This window comes from Phyllobates terribilis, unplaced genomic scaffold (genome assembly GCF_046119375.1).
Source record: "Phyllobates terribilis strain yellow unplaced genomic scaffold, ASM4611937v1 Scaffold_108__1_contigs__length_5656254, whole genome shotgun sequence".
Taxonomy (NCBI): domain Eukaryota; kingdom Metazoa; phylum Chordata; class Amphibia; order Anura; family Dendrobatidae; genus Phyllobates; species Phyllobates terribilis.
This window is the reverse complement of record NW_027362868.1, coordinates 1,530,410-1,553,216: the sequence shown is the minus strand read 5'-3', so window position 1 is coordinate 1,553,216 and position 22,807 is coordinate 1,530,410. Positions and strand designations below refer to the sequence as shown.

Below are 22,807 nucleotides of genomic sequence, written 5' to 3'. Positions count from 1 at the left end.
TGCCCCCAAAAAGTGAAATGATGATTTGGTGCCGGGCAGCTATTGGTCTGAGAGGTAGAGATTACCAGGCAATGGTAGAACCAGTTTACTCAGACAGTAGGCCCACCATTTTGACAGCACGGGGGGTGGTCAATGTACGCCATGGGAGGGTGCCCGTTCGCATAATAAATATCGGGGAGAGGGAAGTGTACCTGCCCCGGTATGCCACGCTAGCCAAATTATATACCACTAATCAAAATTCTATACAATCTGTGGAACCCTTGCCTCCATCTCACCCGGAGGAAGGTAACGGCTCTAAGAAAGACATGGAGGACTGGTGTCAGCAACTACATCTGGGTACTGACTCCACTCCCTCACACCAGAAACAAGGAGTCTATCGGGTGGTTCAAGAGTATGAGAGAGTGTTTAGTAAACACCCGTTAGACTTCGGGCGAGTCAAGGGGGTAGAACACCGCATCCCCACGGGAGATCATCCTCCCATAAAAGAGAGGTATCGACCCGTACCCCCTGCACATTACCAACACGCCAAGGGGATGCTTAGAGACATGAAGGAGGCTGGGGTAATCCGGGATAGCTGTAGCCCCTGGGCAGCCCCACTAGTTTTAGTCAAAAAGAAAGACAACACCATGAGGATGTGTGTAGATTACCGGAAAATCAACCGTATCACACACAAGGATGCGTACCCCTTACCAAGGATAGAGGAGTCATTGGCTGCTTTAAGATCTGCTAACTTCTTCTCTACCTTGGATCTCACTAGCGGGTACTGGCAGGTTCCTGTAGCAGAGGCGGACCGGGAGAAGACCGCATTCACCACCCCGATGGGACTTAGCGAGTTCACCTGCATGCCGTTCGGACTCTGCAACGCCCCAGGAACCTTCCAACGATTAATGGAGTGCTGTCTGGGCCACAGAAACTTCGAGACGGTCCTGTTGTACCTGGACGATGTCATCGTATACTCCAAAACTTATGAGGACCACCTGAAACACCTGGCGGAGGTGTTCGAAGCTCTGGCGAGTTACGGCCTAAAGGTGAAACCCTCCAAGTGTCACCTCCTGAAACCAAAGGTGCAATACCTGGGACACGTGGTGAGCGCTGACGGAGTGGCTCCCGACCCCGATAAGATCACCGCAATTAAGGGATGGCCAAGCCCCTCCAGCGTAAAAGAAGTGCGGCAGTTCCTAGGGTTGGTAGGCTACTACCGAAGGTTTATTCCCAGTTTCACCAAAAAGGCAGCACCTATGCAGGACCTCCTGATAGGCCAGTCCCGGAAGGCCAAGAACCAGAAGCCGCCCTTCAAATGGGAAAAGCTAGAAGAAGAGTCCTTCCGCCAGCTGAAGATGGCCCTCACGGGGGATGAAATCTTGGCGTACCCGGACTATAGCCAGCCCTTCATCCTCTACACCGACGCCAGTAACATCGGGCTAGGAGCCGTACTGTCCCAGATTCAGCAGGGGAGAGAACGAGTAATCTCCTATGCCAGCCGAAAACTGCGACCCACCGAAAGGAACCCCGAAAATTACAGCTCATTTAAGCTAGAGTTCCTGGCCGTGGTATGGGCAGTCACCGAGCGCTTTAGGCATTACCTCGCTTCTTCCCGGTTCACCGTATACACGGATAACAACCCGCTGACACACCTGGACACGGCAAGACTCGGTGCCCTGGAGCAGAGGTGGATGGCCCGTCTGTCCAACTACGAGTTCACAATTAAATACCGGGCAGGGCGCTCCAATACCAACGCGGACGCCCTGTCCAGGATGCCCAACCTGCCGGACGGAGGAGAAGATCCGGAGGGACTGGAAGAAGTTGAACTCCCTGCGTTCCACCGTCATGGGACTATCCAGTATTCCCACCGGGTAAGGAGTAAGCAGGCTGCTACGTTGAACCCCTTACCTCACTACAACTGGGCGGAAACGCAAGACAGCGACCCTGCCGTCCGACTAGTGAAGGAGATGCTGACTCGCCCGGAGGCTAGCCTGGAATCAGACGCTCCAGAGGAAGCCAAACAACTATGGGCAGAGAAGAGTCGACTGTTCCTTTACAAGGGGAAGTTGTGCCGCAGAATGGTTAACTCCAGGACGCATGAACTACTCTGGCAAGTAGTGGTGCCACGAAGAGACGCAGCCATGGTGATGGAGGCATACCACGACGGAGCTGGACACTTCGGGTGGAAAAAGCTGGAGTTCCTGCTGCGCGAGCGGTTCCACTGGGTAGGCATGAGGGGAACCATCGAGAAGTGGTGCAGAGACTGTGGCCCGTGCAATCTGAGAAGGAAGGACCGGGCCAGCCAGAAGACTCCCCTGCAGTCCATCGTCACCCGGCAACCGTTGGAACTGGTAGCCTTGGATCATGTAAAACTGACCCCCAGCAGAAGTGGCTACGTCTACGCGTTAACCATCGTGGATCATTACTCCCGGTTTCTGGTTGTCGTCCCCGTCAAGGACTTAACGGCTCGAACAGCAGCTAGAGCCTTCCAGCAGCACTTTTGCCGTCCACACGGGTACCCGGACCAAGTGCTGACGGACCAGGGACCTGCCTTTGAAGCGGAGGTCTTCCAGGAATTCTGCAATCTGTATGGCTGCCGGAAGATAAGGACGACACCCTACCATCCGCAAACTAATGGACTTTGTGAAAAAATGAACCAGGTGGTAATGGATCTTCTAAAAACATTGCCCCTGGAAGAACGCAGTCTGTGGCCTGAGAAGTTGCCCGATCTGGTGGACCTATACAACCACATCCCGGTAGGTTCCACCAACTGTACCCCGGCTTACCTAATGAGGGCAAGACCTGGTAAGTTACCTGTTGACCTGGAAATGGGAGTCCTGACGCCCGAGGACACTTCACCAGAAACGGACTGGGACACAGAGAGGCAGCAGCAGTACCGGAAAGTACAGGAGAGCGTGGAGCGAAGTCTCTGTCAGGCTAGGGAAAGACAAGAGAAGACTTACAACCAGTATGCTCCCGCTGTTCCCCTGGTACCCGGAGAGCAGGTCTTGAAGAGGAAGAGACGGCTCCACAAGTTGGACGACCAGTGGGAGAAGGACCCGTACACCGTACTGCCCTCAAGCCACGAGAACCCGAAGGTCTGTACCATCAGTAAAGACGGAGGGGAAACCACAGCCATTGTATCCCGGGACCACCTGAAGAAGTGCCCCGAACAACTGAGGAACCCTGAGGAGGAACAGGAAGACCATCGACCCGTGGAAGAAAGGGAAGATATGGTTAGTACCGTGCTCGGGGACTTCCCTCGGTCTTGGACTCAAGTCAATGGTGCAGTTGTGGTACCCGTACTCACCTTCCTCCAACCATCATCCCAAGAACCTACGGAGCAACGGGTAGAGCTGGAAGAGCAGCCGGTCCAGGAGGCAGAAGACTCCACCCAAGCGGAACAGGAGAATCAACCCTCTGCTTATAGTGAGCCTGCCGTACCCCTAGTGAGACAAAGAGCCGGTAGACAGCTGCCCAGTTTACCCTTGACAGCTCCTACACCCTGTAGTTCAGGGCCAGACAGTCAGCTCCGTAGGTCCACTAGGGCCACTAGAGGCCAGTTACCCGCACGTTGGAGGATCTAAATGTTTAAGCTATTTTATAATGTTTACCTGTTTATTGTTACTTGTGTGTAATTTTGTGTTTCTAGTTGTTTTTAGGAGTCTTCGGTGGATTTACCGGGAATCCTTTGTATATAGTTGGAGCGTAACCCAGGATGGACTAGAGACTGTTAAGGACTTGGGGTAGGACAGACCCCTACCTGGTTACGTCTCCCTGTGTTGGTGAAATGGACACCTTTGCTTTTCTTCAAAGACTGCACCCGGTTGCGGACATCCGTGACCATCTTATTGTGTTTCCTTATTGTATTTTATTGTTCTTTGATATACCTTGTTATATTTTTCTAAAAAGTGTTTAGTCCCGGAGTACTAAATTTCACTAGGGGGGAGTGTGACACCCCAGGGGTCTGGTTGTCACAGTGATAGAGATATTACGTCTGAGAGCAGGTGGGAGGTCCTTTGGTCAGGGATCCTGTGCATGCCACACCTCCTGCCCAGCCTTGGGAGGGGAAGAACTTCCCCTGTATAAACCCGGGGCTGAGGCAGGGTTAGTGAGTCCAGGAAGAGTAGAGACAAGAGCAGCATAGGAAGCAGCAGAGTCACAAGGAGTCAGGGGCTGGCAGCTAAAGAGCTCGCCCTGACTAAGAAGATTCTTTACCGGACCCGGAGTCCGAGGCTGTGGGGACTAACTTCTACCCAGCAGCAGAATCCGTTAGGCAGGGGATTTCAGGTCCCCTGGCCCAGAAGCCCGAAGGCCCGGTCACACGCGTGGGACCAGCACCGCCATCGTGGAGCGGAAGCCATTAGAAGGCCCCGAGTCACCGGCCATACGGGTGAGCACCACACGGTACACTCAGGGACGTGGGCTACTTACATCAGCTTCTAGCAAGGTAGCCAGAAGAGTACAGTCAGCTTGGGAGGCCTACAACTACGCCTGGCCAGGGGAGATCCCATCTGCTCAAGGACTGACCAGGCCCCGTTCGCTAGCAAGTACTCCGGGAGGGTCTATCGTTGTTACCAGTAAAGACCCTGAACGCTACCATACCGTCTCTGAGTGGTTCCTGCTACCCCCATCATCCACGTCGGCTGCCCTGAGGCCATACCCCTCCCGTTGGGGGTTATACTATCACGCTGCACCATCCTTCCACCGGCCTCAGCGGTCTGCCCTGCAGCAGCAGCCCCCTGGCTGCATTCAACGGGTGGCGTAGTCATCAACCATTTTCTACCGCTAACAGACTGCCGTCCAGTTTGACTCCCTGGGCACGGACCGGGTCACCGCCACGAGACTACAACCCTAAACAGATCCGGCTCCGGGTAAGCTCCCGCGTGCGCAACGCAGCGCGACACAGGCCCAGGGGCGCGTCACAGGTATATAAAGGCTCAGAGCCTATTATGACACGCGCAGCCAGCGTTCCATTGCCACATTCCGTCTACTGCAGGCGGGATACCTGGATGGCTGAATGTCACTGAGAAGCTCACAGAGACCGCCATAAGCAACAGTTTAAAAGAATGCCACAGACTAATCAACCAAACTTTTTGGGGTGGTTTCTCTTTTATAGTCTGCAGGCATTAAATGAAAGAAGTCAGTGTTCCAGCAGAGGGAGACAACGTTTCAGAAAAGGCATTGTAGCAAACCAAAAAAGAAATTTTAAGCGCAGCAGAGTAACCAGCTCACATACCTGTTAGCTCAGGTGAGTTTAAAAGGCTGCTGTTGATAACAAGGGCATTTGCTAAATAGATGGTGTGTGTGCAACAATATACTGAAAGGTCAATTATATTGTGCAGCTTATCTCACCACCTGTAGTTATTTAGGTGAAAGCTCCAAAATGCTTGCCTAATATGTCTGTTTATCCAAAAGGAAGTATAGAGGGAGAGCTAGATAGATAGCATTGCATTACATTACATTACATGGCAATGCAATGCACAGTTGCTGAAGTTGAACCAAAATGAGCTTGTCATCTGGCTTCTGCAACTTTTAACATGAAAAATCCAATGAGGAGAAGAAAAGCAAAGCCAAAGAGTCCATCCCAAAATCCGACAAACAAGCAAAATGAACAAAAAGCATTGAATTCAATTCTTTCTGATTTTAGAAACTGCATTAAAGAAGGGGTGCACCGGTCCTGGAGATACTGCAATACCAGGTCAATGCGTGGAGTGGACAGAGAAAGCTCTTTTTCCATCTCCCTGTTCTAAAAATCCATTTAATATATGGTCCCCAGATAGGGGACGTATCAGATATTAAACTGATAAGAACAGATACTACACTTGATCTTAGCCAAAAGGCCGAGAAGCGATAACCAGAATTGGTTTCCGACTACCGTGCCACCCAAGGATTCTGAAAAGTCCATTTGTGGAGATGGCCACCTGGACTCCCGTTAAGAAGACATGCTGTCAACCTCTAGATCCCTCACATGCCTGCACTTTTCGGCTTGCTGCTGCTGCAATCCACCCGTTTTAGATCTGCATAACTCCACCTCTTTTAGCACAGTACCCTCAACCCCCGGCTGTTCCCACCCGCCTCAACACAGTTGGAAGGGAGGAGAACCAATTAAGGCGGGGGGGGGGTGGAACGAGCAGCTGTCTACCCTTAGCAGGAGGGTTGCTGATTAATTACCTCTCCTGCTGCTGCTGCTGCTGGCTGTCCAGCAGCAGACTGAAGGTGGCTGCTGCTGTGCGCAGGTATATAAAGGCTCAGAGCCTATTATGACACGCGCAGCCAGCGTTCCATTGCCACATTCCGTCTACTGCAGGTGGGATACCTGGATGGCTGAATGACACTGAGAAGCTCACAGAGACCGCCATAAGCAACAGTTTAAAAGAATGCCACAGACTAATCAACCAAACTTTTTGGGTTGGTTTCTCTTTTATAGTCTGCAGGCATTAAATGAAAGAAGTCAGTGTTCCAGCAGAGGGAGACAACGTTTCAGAAAAGGCATTGTAGCAAACCAAAAAAGAAATTTTAAGCGCAGCAGAGTAACCAGCTCACATACCTGTTAGCTCAGGTGAGTTTAAAAGGCTGCTGTTGATAACAAGGGCATTTGCTAAATAGATGGTGTGTGTGCAACAATATACTGAAAGGTCAATTATATTGTGCAGCTTATCTCACCACCTGTAGTTATTTAGGTGAAAGCTCCAAAATGCTTGCCTAATATGTCTGTTTATCCAAAAGGAAGTATAGAGGGAGAGCTAGATAGATAGCATTGCATTACATTACATTACATGGCAATGCAATGCACAGTTGCTGAAGTTGAACCAAAATGAGCTTGTCATCTGGCTTCTGCAACTTTTAACATGAAAAATCCAATGAGGAGAAGAAAAGCAAAGCCAAAGAGTCCATCCCAAAATCCGACAAACAAGCAAAATGAACAAAAAGCATTGAATTCAATTCTTTCTGATTTTAGAAACTGCATTAAAGAAGGGGTGCACCGGTCCTGGAGATACTGCAATACCAGGTCAATGCGTGGAGTGGACAGAGCAAGCTCTTTTTCCATCTCCCTGTTCTAAAAATCCATTTAATATATGGTCCCCAGATAGGGGACGTATCAGATATTAAACTGATAAGAACAGATACTACACTTGATCTTAGCCAAAAGGCCGAGAAGCGATAACCAGAATTGGTTTCCGACTACGGTGCCACCCAAGGATTCTGAAAAGTCCATTTGTGGAGATGGCCACCTGGACTCCCGTTAAGAAGACATGCTGTCAACCTCTAGATCCCTCACATGCCTGCACTTTTCGGCTTGCTGCTGCTGCAATCCACGCGTTTTAGATCTGCATAACTCCACCTCTTTTAGCACAGTACCCTCAACCCCCGGCTGTTCCCACCCGCCTCAACACCGTTGGAAGGGAGGAGAACCAATTAAGGCGGGGGGGGGGGTGGAACGAGCAGCTGTCTACCCTTAGCAGGAGGGTTGCTGATTAATTACCTCTCCTGCTGCTGCTGCTGCTGGCTGTCCAGCAGCAGACTGAAGGTGGCTGCTGCTGTGCGCAGGTATATAAAGGCTCAGAGCCTATTATGACACGCGCAGCCAGCGTTCCATTGCCACATTCCGTCTACTGCAGGCGGGATACCTGGATGGCTGAATGTCACTGAGAAGCTCACAGAGACCGCCATAAGCAACAGTTTAAAAGAATGCCACAGACTAATCAACCAAACTTTTTGGGTTGGTTTCTCTTTTATAGTCTGCAGGCATTAAATGAAAGAAGTCAGTGTTCCAGCAGAGGGAGACAACGTTTCAGAAAAGGCATTGTAGCAAACCAAAAAAGAAATTTTAAGCGCAGCAGAGTAACCAGCTCACATACCTGTTAGCTCAGGTGAGTTTAAAAGGCTGCTGTTGATAACAAGGGCATTTGCTAAATAGATGGTGTGTGTGCAACAATATACTGAAAGGTCAATTATATTGTGCAGCTTATCTCACCACCTGTAGTTATTTAGGTGAAAGCTCCAAAATGCTTGCCTAATATGTCTGTTTATCCAAAAGGAAGTATAGAGGGAGAGCTAGATAGATAGCATTGCATTACATTACATTACATGGCAATGCAATGCACAGTTGCTGAAGTTGAACCAAAATGAGCTTGTCATCTGGCTTCTGCAACTTTTAACATGAAAAATCCAATGAGGAGAAGAAAAGCAAAGCCAAAGAGTCCATCCCAAAATCCGACAAACAAGCAAAATGAACAAAAAGCATTGAATTCAATTCTTTCTGATTTTAGAAACTGCATTAAAGAAGGGGTGCACCGGTCCTGGAGATACTGCAATACCAGGTCAATGCGTGGAGTGGACAGAGAAAGCTCTTTTTCCATCTCCCTGTTCTAAAAATCCATTTAATATATGGTCCCCAGATAGGGGACGTATCAGATATTAAACTGATAAGAACAGATACTACACTTGATCTTAGCCAAAAGGCCGAGAAGCGATAACCAGAATTGGTTTCCGACTACCGTGCCACCCAAGGATTCTGAAAAGTCCATTTGTGGAGATGGCCACCTGGACTCCCGTTAAGAAGACATGCTGTCAACCTCTAGATCCCTCACATGCCTGCACTTTTCGGCTTGCTGCTGCTGCAATCCACCCGTTTTAGATCTGCATAACTCCACCTCTTTTAGCACAGTACCCTCAACCCCCGGCTGTTCCCACCCGCCTCAACACAGTTGGAAGGGAGGAGAACCAATTAAGGCGGGGGGGGGGTGGAACGAGCAGCTGTCTACCCTTAGCAGGAGGGTTGCTGATTAATTACCTCTCCTGCTGCTGCTGCTGCTGGCTGTCCAGCAGCAGACTGAAGGTGGCTGCTGCTGTGCGCAGGTATATAAAGGCTCAGAGCCTATTATGACACGCGCAGCCAGCGTTCCATTGCCACATTCCGTCTACTGCAGGTGGGATACCTGGATGGCTGAATGACACTGAGAAGCTCACAGAGACCGCCATAAGCAACAGTTTAAAAGAATGCCACAGACTAATCAACCAAACTTTTTGGGTTGGTTTCTCTTTTATAGTCTGCAGGCATTAAATGAAAGAAGTCAGTGTTCCAGCAGAGGGAGACAACGTTTCAGAAAAGGCATTGTAGCAAACCAAAAAAGAAATTTTAAGCGCAGCAGAGTAACCAGCTCACATACCTGTTAGCTCAGGTGAGTTTAAAAGGCTGCTGTTGATAACAAGGGCATTTGCTAAATAGATGGTGTGTGTGCAACAATATACTGAAAGGTCAATTATATTGTGCAGCTTATCTCACCACCTGTAGTTATTTAGGTGAAAGCTCCAAAATGCTTGCCTAATATGTCTGTTTATCCAAAAGGAAGTATAGAGGGAGAGCTAGATAGATAGCATTGCATTACATTACATTACATGGCAATGCAATGCACAGTTGCTGAAGTTGAACCAAAATGAGCTTGTCATCTGGCTTCTGCAACTTTTAACATGAAAAATCCAATGAGGAGAAGAAAAGCAAAGCCAAAGAGTCCATCCCAAAATCCGACAAACAAGCAAAATGAACAAAAAGCATTGAATTCAATTCTTTCTGATTTTAGAAACTGCATTAAAGAAGGGGTGCACCGGTCCTGGAGATACTGCAATACCAGGTCAATGCGTGGAGTGGACAGAGCAAGCTCTTTTTCCATCTCCCTGTTCTAAAAATCCATTTAATATATGGTCCCCAGATAGGGGACGTATCAGATATTAAACTGATAAGAACAGATACTACACTTGATCTTAGCCAAAAGGCCGAGAAGCGATAACCAGAATTGGTTTCCGACTACGGTGCCACCCAAGGATTCTGAAAAGTCCATTTGTGGAGATGGCCACCTGGACTCCCGTTAAGAAGACATGCTGTCAACCTCTAGATCCCTCACATGCCTGCACTTTTCGGCTTGCTGCTGCTGCAATCCACGCGTTTTAGATCTGCATAACTCCACCTCTTTTAGCACAGTACCCTCAACCCCCGGCTGTTCCCACCCGCCTCAACACCGTTGGAAGGGAGGAGAACCAATTAAGGCGGGGGGGGGGGTGGAACGAGCAGCTGTCTACCCTTAGCAGGAGGGTTGCTGATTAATTACCTCTCCTGCTGCTGCTGCTGCTGGCTGTCCAGCAGCAGACTGAAGGTGGCTGCTGCTGTGCGCAGGTATATAAAGGCTCAGAGCCTATTATGACACGCGCAGCCAGCGTTCCATTGCCACATTCCGTCTACTGCAGGCGGGATACCTGGATGGCTGAATGTCACTGAGAAGCTCACAGAGACCGCCATAAGCAACAGTTTAAAAGAATGCCACAGACTAATCAACCAAACTTTTTGGGTTGGTTTCTCTTTTATAGTCTGCAGGCATTAAATGAAAGAAGTCAGTGTTCCAGCAGAGGGAGACAACGTTTCAGAAAAGGCATTGTAGCAAACCAAAAAAGAAATTTTAAGCGCAGCAGAGTAACCAGCTCACATACCTGTTAGCTCAGGTGAGTTTAAAAGGCTGCTGTTGATAACAAGGGCATTTGCTAAATAGATGGTGTGTGTGCAACAATATACTGAAAGGTCAATTATATTGTGCAGCTTATCTCACCACCTGTAGTTATTTAGGTGAAAGCTCCAAAATGCTTGCCTAATATGTCTGTTTATCCAAAAGGAAGTATAGAGGGAGAGCTAGATAGATAGCATTGCATTACATTACATTACATGGCAATGCAATGCACAGTTGCTGAAGTTGAACCAAAATGAGCTTGTCATCTGGCTTCTGCAACTTTTAACATGAAAAATCCAATGAGGAGAAGAAAAGCAAAGCCAAAGAGTCCATCCCAAAATCCGACAAACAAGCAAAATGAACAAAAAGCATTGAATTAAATTCTTTCTGATTTTAGAAACTGCATTAAAGAAGGGGTGCACCGGTCCTGGAGATACTGCAATACCAGGTCAATGCGTGGAGTGGACAGAGCAAGCTCTTTTTCCATCTCCCTGTTCTAAAAATCCATTTAATATATGGTCCCCAGATAGGGGACGTATCAGATATTAAACTGATAAGAACAGATTTTTTTTTTTTTTTTTATCGAAAGCCCGAATTCGTGTACAAAACCCGAGTGCGCTTAAAAAAGTGACAAGTGCCACAAAAAAAGTGCACTAGGATGCTGGTCTTCTTGAAACCCTCTCCAAAAGGAGAAGGGTCCCCCAAACCATTCCCCGTCCCTCCGAGCCAGAAGGCCACAGCGAGGAACAGGGACAAATAGCCACCTCCAGCCGGAGCCAGAGGCGACCCAATCTTACCCCCAGCACCTGCCCGAGTTCTCACCCGAGCAAGGCACTGGGAGCCAAAGACTGTGCTCCCCTCCCGGAAGAGGGGAGCCAACAACGCTCTCCTCCCGAAAGAGGAGAGCCAGGGGGGTTCAGGGGGGAGCGGAACCTGATGGCCACACACTCCCCCCCTAGACCTGCGAAGAGAGGAACCCGTAAGGGAACCGCATCCCGACAAAATCCTAGTAGGACATGACACACGTGAATAAGTGGACACACAGTGACAAAGAAATTAAATAAATAGTGAAGGTTTCACAGTATAATACTGCCCGGACCTTCGACCGGGAATTGAAAAATTCCCCATCCTAAGGCCAGAAGGCCCGGAATAAGGGTGTGTGTGAAGAAAGAAATATTGAAGTGCTAGTGCAAATGTGCCATAAACTCAAGTGGGGTTCCCAATCCCAGTGAGTTAAGGCACCCCAGGGTCACCACTCCTGGGGCACTTCACACTTCGGGCTTTCGATCTTCCCCGGCCCAATGGCGTCGATCCTGGGGGGCCATGCTTTCCACCAGATGACTATATTAGCCACCTGGCGTACTAACAAGCGCCTAAACCCCAGTGTGCATAATGTATCAATCTACTAGGGCTGCCAACATCCAAAACCGCCTTTTCGAAAGATACTACACTTGATCTTAGCCAAAAGGCCGAGAAGCGATAACCAGAATTGGTTTCCGACTACGGTGCCACCCAAGGATTCTGAAAAGTCCATTTGTGGAGATGGCCACCTGGACTCCCGTTAAGAAGACATGCTGTCAACCTCTAGATCCCTCACATGCCTGCACTTTTCGGCTTGCTGCTGCTGCAATCCACGCGTTTTAGATCTGCATAACTCCACCTCTTTTAGCACAGTACCCTCAACCCCCGGCTGTTCCCACCCGCCTCAACACCGTTGGAAGGGAGGAGAACCAATTAAGGCGGGGGGGGGGTGGAACGAGCAGCTGTCTACCCTTAGCAGGAGGGTTGCTGATTAATTACCTCTCCTGCTGCTGCTGCTGGCTGTCCAGCAGCAGACTGAAGGTGGCTGCTGCTGTGCGCAGGTATATAAAGGCTCAGAGCCTATTATGACACGCGCAGCCAGCGTTCCATTGCCACATTCCGTCTACTGCAGGCGGGATACCTGGATGGCTGAATGTCACTGAGAAGCTCACAGAGACCGCCATAAGCAACAGTTTAAAAGAATGCCACAGACTAATCAACCAAACTTTTTGGGTTGGTTTCTCTTTTATAGTCTGCAGGCATTAAATGAAAGAAGTCAGTGTTCCAGCAGAGGGAGACAACGTTTCAGAAAAGGCATTGTAGCAAACCAAAAAAGAAATTTTAAGCGCAGCAGAGTAACCAGCTCACATACCTGTTAGCTCAGGTGAGTTTAAAAGGCTGCTGTTGATAACAAGGGCATTTGCTAAATAGATGGTGTGTGTGCAACAATATACTGAAAGGTCAATTATATTGTGCAGCTTATCTCACCACCTGTAGTTATTTAGGTGAAAGCTCCAAAATGCTTGCCTAATATGTCTGTTTATCCAAAAGGAAGTATAGAGGGAGAGCTAGATAGATAGCATTGCATTACATTACATTACATGGCAATGCAATGCACAGTTGCTGAAGTTGAACCAAAATGAGCTTGTCATCTGGCTTCTGCAACTTTTAACATGAAAAATCCAATGAGGAGAAGAAAAGCAAAGCCAAAGAGTCCATCCCAAAATCCGACAAACAAGCAAAATGAACAAAAAGCATTGAATTCAATTCTTTCTGATTTTAGAAACTGCATTAAAGAAGGGGTGCACCGGTCCTGGAGATACTGCAATACCAGGTCAATGCGTGGAGTGGACAGAGCAAGCTCTTTTTCCATCTCCCTGTTCTAAAAATCCATTTAATATATGGTCCCCAGATAGGGGACGTATCAGATATTAAACTGATAAGAACAGATACTACACTTGATCTTAGCCAAAAGGCCGAGAAGCGATAACCAGAATTGGTTTCCGACTACGGTGCCACCCAAGGATTCTGAAAAGTCCATTTGTGGAGATGGCCACCTGGACTCCCGTTAAGAAGACATGCTGTCAACCTCTAGATCCCTCACATGCCTGCACTTTTCGGCTTGCTGCTGCTGCAATCCACGCGTTTTAGATCTGCATAACTCCACCTCTTTTAGCACAGTACCCTCAACCCCCGGCTGTTCCCACCCGCCTCAACACCGTTGGAAGGGAGGAGAACCAATTAAGGCGGGGGGGGGTGGAACGAGCAGCTGTCTACCCTTAGCAGGAGGGTTGCTGATTAATTACCTCTCCTGCTGCTGCTGCTGCTGGCTGTCCAGCAGCAGACTGAAGGTGGCTGCTGCTGTGCGCAGGTATATAAAGGCTCAGAGCCTATTATGACACGCGCAGCCAGCGTTCCATTGCCACATTCCGTCTACTGCAGGCGGGATACCTGGATGGCTGAATGTCACTGAGAAGCTCACAGAGACCGCCATAAGCAACAGTTTAAAAGAATGCCACAGACTAATCAACCAAACTTTTTGGGTTGGTTTCTCTTTTATAGTCTGCAGGCATTAAATGAAAGAAGTCAGTGTTCCAGCAGAGGGAGACAACGTTTCAGAAAAGGCATTGTAGCAAACCAAAAAAGAAATTTTAAGCGCAGCAGAGTAACCAGCTCACATACCTGTTAGCTCAGGTGAGTTTAAAAGGCTGCTGTTGATAACAAGGGCATTTGCTAAATAGATGGTGTGTGTGCAACAATATACTGAAAGGTCAATTATATTGTGCAGCTTATCTCACCACCTGTAGTTATTTAGGTGAAAGCTCCAAAATGCTTGCCTAATATGTCTGTTTATCCAAAAGGAAGTATAGAGGGAGAGCTAGATAGATAGCATTGCATTACATTACATTACATGGCAATGCAATGCACAGTTGCTGAAGTTGAACCAAAATGAGCTTGTCATCTGGCTTCTGCAACTTTTAACATGAAAAATCCAATGAGGAGAAGAAAAGCAAAGCCAAAGAGTCCATCCCAAAATCCGACAAACAAGCAAAATGAACAAAAAGCATTGAATTCAATTCTTTCTGATTTTAGAAACTGCATTAAAGAAGGGGTGCACCGGTCCTGGAGATACTGCAATACCAGGTCAATGCGTGGAGTGGACAGAGCAAGCTCTTTTTCCATCTCCCTGTTCTAAAAATCCATTTAATATATGGTCCCCAGATAGGGGACGTATCAGATATTAAACTGATAAGAACAGATACTACACTTGATCTTAGCCAAAAGGCCGAGAAGCGATAACCAGAATTGGTTTCCGACTACGGTGCCACCCAAGGATTCTGAAAAGTCCATTTGTGGAGATGGCCACCTGGACTCCCGTTAAGAAGACATGCTGTCAACCTCTAGATCCCTCACATGCCTGCACTTTTCGGCTTGCTGCTGCTGCAATCCACGCGTTTTAGATCTGCATAACTCCACCTCTTTTAGCACAGTACCCTCAACCCCCGGCTGTTCCCACCCGCCTCAACACCGTTGGAAGGGAGGAGAACCAATTAAGGCGGGGGGGGGGTGGAACGAGCAGCTGTCTACCCTTAGCAGGAGGGTTGCTGATTAATTACCTCTCCTGCTGCTGCTGCTGCTGGCTGTCCAGCAGCAGACTGAAGGTGGCTGCTGCTGTGCGCAGGTATATAAAGGCTCAGAGCCTATTATGACACGCGCAGCCAGCGTTCCATTGCCACATTCCGTCTACTGCAGGCGGGATACCTGGATGGCTGAATGTCACTGAGAAGCTCACAGAGACCGCCATAAGCAACAGTTTAAAAGAATGCCACAGACTAATCAACCAAACTTTTTGGGTTGGTTTCTCTTTTATAGTCTGCAGGCATTAAATGAAAGAAGTCAGTGTTCCAGCAGAGGGAGACAACGTTTCAGAAAAGGCATTGTAGCAAACCAAAAAAGAAATTTTAAGCGCAGCAGAGTAACCAGCTCACATACCTGTTAGCTCAGGTGAGTTTAAAAGGCTGCTGTTGATAACAAGGGCATTTGCTAAATAGATGGTGTGTGTGTAACAATATACTGAAAGGTCAATTATATTGTGCAGCTTATCTCACCACCTGTAGTTATTTAGGTGAAAGCTCCAAAATGCTTGCCTAATATGTCTGTTTATCCAAAAGGAAGTATAGAGGGAGAGCTAGATAGATAGCATTGCATTACATTACATTACATGGCAATGCAATGCACAGTTGCTGAAGTTGAACCAAAATGAGCTTGTCATCTGGCTTCTGCAACTTTTAACATGAAAAATCCAATGAGGAGAAGAAAAGCAAAGCCAAAGAGTCCATCCCAAAATCCGACAAACAAGCCAAATGAACAAAAAGCATTGAATTCAATTCTTTCTGATTTTAGAAACTGCATTAAAGAAGGGGTGCACCGGTCCTGGAGATACTGCAATACCAGGTCAATGCGTGGAGTGGACAGAGCAAGCTCTTTTTCCATCTCCCTGTTCTAAAAATCCATTTAATATATGGTCCCCAGATAGGGGACGTATCAGATATTAAACTGATAAGAACAGATACTACACTTGATCTTAGCCAAAAGGCCGAGAAGCGATAACCAGAATTGGTTTCCGACTACGGTGCCACCCAAGGATTCTGAAAAGTCCATTTGTGGAGATGGCCACCTGGACTCCCGTTAAGAAGACATGCTGTCAACCTCTAGATCCCTCACATGCCTGCACTTTTCGGCTTGCTGCTGCTGCAATCCACGCGTTTTAGATCTGCATAACTCCACCTCTTTTAGCACAGTACCCTCAACCCCCGGCTGTTCCCACCCGCCTCAACACCGTTGGAAGGGAGGAGAACCAATTAAGGCGGGGGGGGGGTGGAACGAGCAGCTGTCTACCCTTAGCAGGAGGGTTGCTGATTAATTACCTCTCCTGCTGCTGCTGCTGCTGGCTGTCCAGCAGCAGACTGAAGGTGGCTGCTGCTGTGCGCAGGTATATAAAGGCTCAGAGCCTATTATGACACGCGCAGCCAGCGTTCCATTGCCACATTCCGTCTACTGCAGGCGGGATACCTGGATGGCTGAATGTCACTGAGAAGCTCACAGAGACCGCCATAAGCAACAGTTTAAAAGAATGCCACAGACTAATCAACCAAACTTTTTGGGTTGGTTTCTCTTTTATAGTCTGCAGGCATTAAATGAAAGAAGTCAGTGTTCCAGCAGAGGGAGGCAACGTTTCAGAAAAGGCATTGTAGCAAACCAAAAAAGAAATTTTAAGCGCAGCAGAGTAACCAGCTCACATACCTGTTAGCTCAGGTGAGTTTAAAAGGCTGCTGTTGATAACAAGGGCATTTGCTAAATAGATGGTGTGTGTGCAACAATATACTGAAAGGTCAATTATATTGTGCAGCTTATCTCACCACCTGTAGTTATTTAGGTGAAAGCTCCAAAATGCTTGCCTAATATGTCTGTTTATCCAAAAGGAAGTATAGAGGGAGAGCTAGATAGATAGCATTGCATTACATTACATTACATGGCAATGCAATGCACAGTTGCTGAAGTTGAACCAAAATGAGCTTGTCATCTGGCTTCTGCAACTTTTAACATGAAAAATCCAATGAGGAGAAGAAAAGCAAAGCCAAAGAGTCCATCCCAAAATCCGACAAACAAGCAAAATGAACAAAAAGCATTGAATTCAATTCTTTCTGATTTTAGAAACTGCATTAAAGAAGGGGTGCACCGGTCCTGGAGATACTGCAATACCAGGTCAATGCATGGAGTGGACAGAGCAAGCTCTTTTTCCATCTCCCTGTTCTAAAAATCCATTTAATATATGGTCCCCAGATAGGGGACGTATCAGATATTAAACTGATAAGAACAGATACTACACTTGATCTTAGCCAAAAGGCCGAGAAGCGATAACCAGAATTTGTTTCCGACTACGGTGCCACCCAAGGATTCTGAAAAGTCCATTTGTGGAGATGGCCACCTGGACTCCCGTTAAGAAGACATGCTGTCAACCTCTAGATCCCTCACATGCCTGCACTTTTCGGCTTGCTGCTGCTGCAATCCACGTGTTTTAGATCTGCATAACTCCACCTCTTTTAGCACAGTACCCTCAACCCCCGGCTGTTCCCACCCGCCTCAACACCGTTGGAAGGGAGGAGAACCAATTAAGGCGGGGGGGGGGTGGAACGAGCAGCTGTCTACCCTTAGCAGGAGGGTTGCTGATTAATTACCTCTCCTGCTGCTGCTGCTGCTGGCTGTCCAGCAGCAGACTGAAGGTGGCTGCTGCTGTGCGCAGGTATATAAAGGCTCAGAGCCTATTATGACACGCGCAGCCAGCGTTCCATTGCCACATTCCGTCTACTGCAGGCGGGATACCTGGATGGCTGAATGTCACTGAGAAGCTCACAGAGACCGCCATAAGCAACAGTTTAAAAGAATGCCACAGACTAATCAACCAAACTTTTTGGGTTGGTTTCTCTTTTATAGTCTGCAGGCATTAAATGAAAGAAGTCAGTGTTCCAGCAGAGGGAGACAACGTTTCAGAAAAGGCATTGTAGCAAACCAAAAAAGAAATTTTAAGCGCAGCAGAGTAACCAGCTCACATACCTGTTAGCTCAGGTGAGTTTAAAAGGCTGCTGTTGATAACAAGGGCATTTGCTAAATAGATGGTGTGTGTGCAACAATATACTGAAAGGTCAATTATATTGTGCAGCTTATCTCACCACCTGTAGTTATTTAGGTGAAAGCTCCAAAATGCTTGCCTAATATGTCTGTTTATCCAAAAGGAAGTATAGAGGGAGAGCTAGATAGATAGCATTGCATTACATTACATTACATGGCAATGCAATGCACAGTTGCTGAAGTTGAACCAAAATGAGCTTGTCATCTGGCTTCTGCAACTTTTAACATGAAAAATCCAATGAGGAGAAGAAAAGCAAAGCCAAAGAGTCCATCCCAAAATCCGACAAACAAGCAAAATGAACAAAAAGCATTGAATTCAATTCTTTCTGATTTTAGAAACTGCATTAAAGAAGGTGTGCACCGGTCCTGGAGATACTGCAATACCAGGTCAATGCGTGGAGTGGACAGAGCAAGCTCTTTTTCCATCTCCCTGTTCTAAAAATCCATTTAATATATGGTCCCCAGATAGGGGACGTATCAGATATTAAACTGATAAGAACAGATACTACACTTGATCTTAGCCAAAAGGCCGAGAAGCGATAACCAGAATTGGTTTCCGACTACGGTGCCACCCAAGGATTCTGAAAAGTCCATTTGTGGAGATGGCCACCTGGACTCCCGTTAAGAAGACATGCTGTCAACCTCTAGATCCCTCACATGCCTGCACTTTTCGGCTTGCTGCTGCTGCAATCCACGCGTTTTAGATCTGCATAACTCCACCTCTTTTAGCACAGTACCCTCAACCCCCGGCTGTTCCCACCCGCCTCAACACCGTTGGAAGGGAGGAGAACCAATTAAGGCGGGGGGGGGGGTGGAACGAGCAGCTGTCTACCCTTAGCAGGAGGGTTGCTGATTAATTACCTCTCCTGCTGCTGCTGCTGCTGGCTGTCCAGCAGCAGACTGAAGGTGGCTGCTGCTGTGCGCAGGTATATAAAGGCTCAGAGCCTATTATGACACGCGCAGCCAGCGTTCCATTGCCACATTCCGTCTACTGCAGGCGGGATACCTGGATGGCTGAATGTCACTGAGAAGCTCACAAAGACCGCCATAAGCAACAGTTTAAAAGAATGCCACAGACTAATCAACCAAACTTTTTGGGTTGGTTTCTCTTTTATAGTCTGCAGGCATTAAATGAAAGAAGTCAGTGTTCCAGCAGAGGGAGACAACGTTTCAGAAAAGGCATTGTAGCAAACCAAAAAAGAAATTTTAAGCGCAGCAGAGTAACCAGCTCACATACCTGTTAGCTCAGGTGAGTTTAAAAGGCTGCTGTTGATAACAAGGGCATTTGCTAAATAGATGGTGTGTGTGCAACAATATACTGAAAGGTCAATTATATTGTGCAGCTTATCTCACCACCTGTAGTTATTTAGGTGAAAGCTCCAAAATGCTTGCCTAATATGTCTGTTTATCCAAAAGGAAGTATAGAGGGAGAGCTAGATAGATAGCATTGCATTACATTACATTACATGGCAATGCAATGCACAGTTGCTGAAGTTGAACCAAAATGAGCTTGTCATCTGGCTTCTGCAACTTTTAACATGAAAAATCCAATGAGGAGAAGAACAGCAAAGCCAAAGAGTCCATCCCAAAATCCGACAAACAAGCAAAATGAACAAAAAGCATTGAATTCAATTCTTTCTGATTTTAGAAACTGCATTAAAGAAGGGGTGCACCGGTCCTGGAGATACTGCAATACCAGGTCAATGCGTGGAGTGGACAGAGCAAGCTCTTTTTCCATCTCCCTGTTCTAAAAATCCATTTAATATATGGTCCCCAGATAGGGGACGTATCAGATATTAAACTGATAAGAACAGATTTTTTTTTTTTTTTTTTTTTTTTTGAAAGCCCGAATTCGTGTACAAAACCCGAGTGCGCTTAAAAAAGTGACAAGTGCCACAAAAAAAGTGCACTAGGATGCTGGTCTTCTTGAAACCCTCTCCAAAAGGAGAAGGGTCCCCCAAACCATTCCCCGTCCCTCCGAGCCAAAAGGCCACAGCGAGGAACAGGGACAAAAAGCCACCTCCAGCCGAAGCCAGAGGCGACCCAATCTTACCCCCAGCACCTGCCCGAGTTCTCACCCGAGCAAGGCACTGGGAGCCAAAGACTGTGCTCCCCTCCCGGAAGAGGGGAGCCAACAACGCTCTCCTCCCGAAAGAGGAGAGCCAGGGGGGTTCAGGGGGGAGCGGAACCTGATGGCCACACACTCCCCCCCTAGACCTGCCAAGAGAGGAACCCGTAAGGGAACCGCATCCCGACAAAATCCTAGTAGGACGTGACACACGTGAATAAGTGGACACACAGTGACAAAGAAATTAAATAAATAGTGAAGGTTTCACAGTATAATACTGCCCGGACCTTCGACCAGGAATTGAAAAATTCCCCATCCTAAGGCCAGAAGGCCCGGAATAAGGGTGTGTGCGAAGAAAGAAAATTTGAAGTGCTTGTGCAAATGTGCCATAAACTCAAGTGGGGTTCCCAATCCCAGTGAGTTAAGGCACCCCAGGGTCACCACTCCTGGGGCACTTCACACTTCGGGCTTTCGATCTTCCCTGGCCCAATGGCGTCGATCCTGGGGGGCCATGCTTTCCACCAGATGACTATATTAGCCACCTGGCGTACTAACAAGCGCCTAAACCCCAGTGTGCATAATGTATCAATCTACTAGGGCGGCCAACATCCAAAACCGCCTTTTCGAAAGATACTACACTTGATCTTAGCCAAAAGGCCGAGAAGCGATAACCAGAATTGGTTTCCGACTACGGTGCCACCCAAGGATTCTGAAAAGTCCATTTGTGGAGATGGCCACCTGGACTCCCGTTAAGAAGACATGCTGTCAACCTCTAGATCCCTCACATGCCTGCACTTTTCGGCTTGCTGCTGCTGCAATCCACGCGTTTTAGATCTGCATAACTCCACCTCTTTTAGCACAGTACCCTCAACCCCCGGCTGTTCCCACCCGCCTCAACACCGTTGGAAGGGAGGAGAACCAATTAAGGCGGGGGGGGGGGGTGGAACGAGCAGCTGTCTACCCTTAGCAGGAGGGTTGCTGATTAATTACCTCTCCTGCTGCTGCTGCTGGCTGTCCAGCAGAAGACTGAAGGTGGCTGCTGCTGTGCGCAGGTATATAAAGGCTCAGAGCCTATTATGACACGCGCAGCCAGCGTTCCATTGCCACATTCCGTCTACTGCAGGCGGGATACCTGGATGGCTGAATGTCACTGAGAAGCTCACAGAGACCGCCATAAGCAACAGTTTAAAAGAATGCCACAGACTAATCAACCAAACTTTTTGGGTTGGTTTCTCTTTTATAGTCTGCAGGCATTAAATGAAAGAAGTCAGTGTTCCAGCAGAGGGAGACAACGTTTCAGAAAAGGCATTGTAGCAAACCAAAAAAGAAATTTTAAGCGCAGCAGAGTAACCAGCTCACATACCTGTTAGCTCAGGTGAGTTTAAAAGGCTGCTGTTGATAACAAGGGCATTTGCTAAATAGATGGTGTGTGTGCAACAATATACTGAAAGGTCAATTATATTGTGCAGCTTATCTCACCACCTGTAGTTATTTAGGTGAAAGCTCCAAAATGCTTGCCTAATATGTCTGTTTATCCAAAAGGAAGTATAGAGGGAGAGCTAGATAGATAGCATTGCATTACATTACATTACATGGCAATGCAATGCACAGTTGCTGAAGTTGAACCAAAATGAGCTTGTCATCTGGCTTCTGCAACTTTTAACATGAAAAATCCAATGAGGAGAAGAAAAGCAAAGCCAAAGAGTCCATCCCAAAATGCGACAAACAAGCAAAATGAACAAAAAGCATTGAATTCAATTCTTTCTGATTTTAGAAACTGCATTAAAGAAGGGGTGCACCGGTCCTGGAGATACTGCAATACCAGGTCAATGCGTGGAGTGGACAGAGCAAGCTCTTTTTCCATCTCCCTGTTCTAAAAATCCATTTAATATATGGTCCCCAGATAGGGGACGTATCAGATATTAAACTGATAAGAACAGATACTACACTTGATCTTAGCCAAAAGGCCGAGAAGCGATAACCAGAATTGGTTTCCGACTACGGTGCCACCCAAGGATTCTGAAAAGTCCATTTGTGGAGATGGCCACCTGGACTCCCGTTAAGAAGACATGCTGTCAACCTCTAGATCCCTCACATGCCTGCACTTTTCGGCTTGCTGCTGCTGCAATCCACGCGTTTTAGATCTGCATAACTCCACCTCTTTTAGCACAGTACCCTCAACCCCCGGCTGTTCCCACCCGCCTCAACACCGTTGGAAGGGAGGAGAACCAATTAAGGCGGGGGGGGGGGGGGTGGAACGAGCAGCTGTCTACCCTTAGCAGGAGGGTTGCTGATTAATTACCTCTCCTGCTGCTGCTGCTGCTGGCTGTCCAGCAGCAGACTGAAGGTGGCTGCTGCTGTGCGCAGGTATATAAAGGCTCAGAGCCTATTATGACACGCGCAGCCAGCGTTCCATTGCCACATTCCGTCTACTGCAGGCGGGATACCTGGATGGCTGAATGTCACTGAGAAGCTCACAGAGACCGCCATAAGCAACAGTTTAAAAGAATGCCACAGACTAATCAACCAAACTTTTTGGGTTGGTTTCTCTTTTATAGTCTGCAGGCATTAAATGAAAGAAGTCAGTGTTCCAGCAGAGGGAGACAACGTTTCAGAAAAGGCATTGTAGCAAACCAAAAAAGAAATTTTAAGCGCAGCAGAGTAACCAGCTCACATACCTGTTAGCTCAGGTGAGTTTAAAAGGCTGCTGTTGATAACAAGGGCATTTGCTAAATAGATGGTGTGTGTGCAACAATATACTGAAAGG

General features: G+C 47.6%; 12 non-coding genes and 2 pseudogenes across 12 annotated transcripts; all 14 read right to left on the bottom strand.

The window, feature by feature from the left end:
* Window positions 1-5,646: 5,646 nt before the first annotated feature.
* On the bottom strand, window positions 5,647-5,837 carry LOC141200697 (U2 spliceosomal RNA). Its single transcript, XR_012272410.1, has one exon. It is a non-coding gene; the product is annotated as a U2 spliceosomal RNA (small nuclear RNA).
* A 1,120-nt stretch (window positions 5,838-6,957) lies between these two features.
* On the bottom strand, window positions 6,958-7,148 carry LOC141199202 (U2 spliceosomal RNA). Its single transcript, XR_012270960.1, has one exon. It is a non-coding gene; the product is annotated as a U2 spliceosomal RNA (small nuclear RNA).
* Window positions 7,149-8,269: 1,121 nt separating this feature from the next.
* Window positions 8,270-8,460, bottom strand: LOC141200696 (U2 spliceosomal RNA). Its single transcript, XR_012272409.1, has one exon. It is a non-coding gene; the product is annotated as a U2 spliceosomal RNA (small nuclear RNA).
* Window positions 8,461-9,580: 1,120 nt separating this feature from the next.
* LOC141199201 (U2 spliceosomal RNA) lies at window positions 9,581-9,771 on the bottom strand. The gene has a single exon (XR_012270959.1). It is a non-coding gene; the product is annotated as a U2 spliceosomal RNA (small nuclear RNA).
* Window positions 9,772-10,892: 1,121 nt separating this feature from the next.
* On the bottom strand, window positions 10,893-11,076 carry LOC141200909 (U2 spliceosomal RNA). Its single transcript, XR_012272600.1, has one exon. It is a non-coding gene; the product is annotated as a U2 spliceosomal RNA (small nuclear RNA).
* Window positions 11,077-11,887: 811 nt separating this feature from the next.
* Window positions 11,888-11,962, bottom strand: LOC141201021 (U2 spliceosomal RNA; annotated as a pseudogene).
* A 1,117-nt stretch (window positions 11,963-13,079) lies between these two features.
* LOC141199198 (U2 spliceosomal RNA) lies at window positions 13,080-13,270 on the bottom strand. The gene has a single exon (XR_012270957.1). It is a non-coding gene; the product is annotated as a U2 spliceosomal RNA (small nuclear RNA).
* A 1,119-nt stretch (window positions 13,271-14,389) lies between these two features.
* On the bottom strand, window positions 14,390-14,580 carry LOC141199197 (U2 spliceosomal RNA). Its single transcript, XR_012270956.1, has one exon. It is a non-coding gene; the product is annotated as a U2 spliceosomal RNA (small nuclear RNA).
* Window positions 14,581-15,700: 1,120 nt separating this feature from the next.
* On the bottom strand, window positions 15,701-15,891 carry LOC141199196 (U2 spliceosomal RNA). Its single transcript, XR_012270955.1, has one exon. It is a non-coding gene; the product is annotated as a U2 spliceosomal RNA (small nuclear RNA).
* A 1,120-nt stretch (window positions 15,892-17,011) lies between these two features.
* Window positions 17,012-17,202, bottom strand: LOC141200267 (U2 spliceosomal RNA). The gene has a single exon (XR_012271992.1). It is a non-coding gene; the product is annotated as a U2 spliceosomal RNA (small nuclear RNA).
* Window positions 17,203-18,322: 1,120 nt separating this feature from the next.
* On the bottom strand, window positions 18,323-18,513 carry LOC141200336 (U2 spliceosomal RNA). The gene has a single exon (XR_012272059.1). It is a non-coding gene; the product is annotated as a U2 spliceosomal RNA (small nuclear RNA).
* A 1,121-nt stretch (window positions 18,514-19,634) lies between these two features.
* LOC141200935 (U2 spliceosomal RNA) lies at window positions 19,635-19,823 on the bottom strand. Its single transcript, XR_012272612.1, has one exon. It is a non-coding gene; the product is annotated as a U2 spliceosomal RNA (small nuclear RNA).
* A 794-nt stretch (window positions 19,824-20,617) lies between these two features.
* Window positions 20,618-20,709, bottom strand: LOC141201037 (U2 spliceosomal RNA; annotated as a pseudogene).
* Window positions 20,710-21,828: 1,119 nt separating this feature from the next.
* Window positions 21,829-22,019, bottom strand: LOC141199195 (U2 spliceosomal RNA). Its single transcript, XR_012270954.1, has one exon. It is a non-coding gene; the product is annotated as a U2 spliceosomal RNA (small nuclear RNA).
* Window positions 22,020-22,807: the final 788 nt, after the last annotated feature.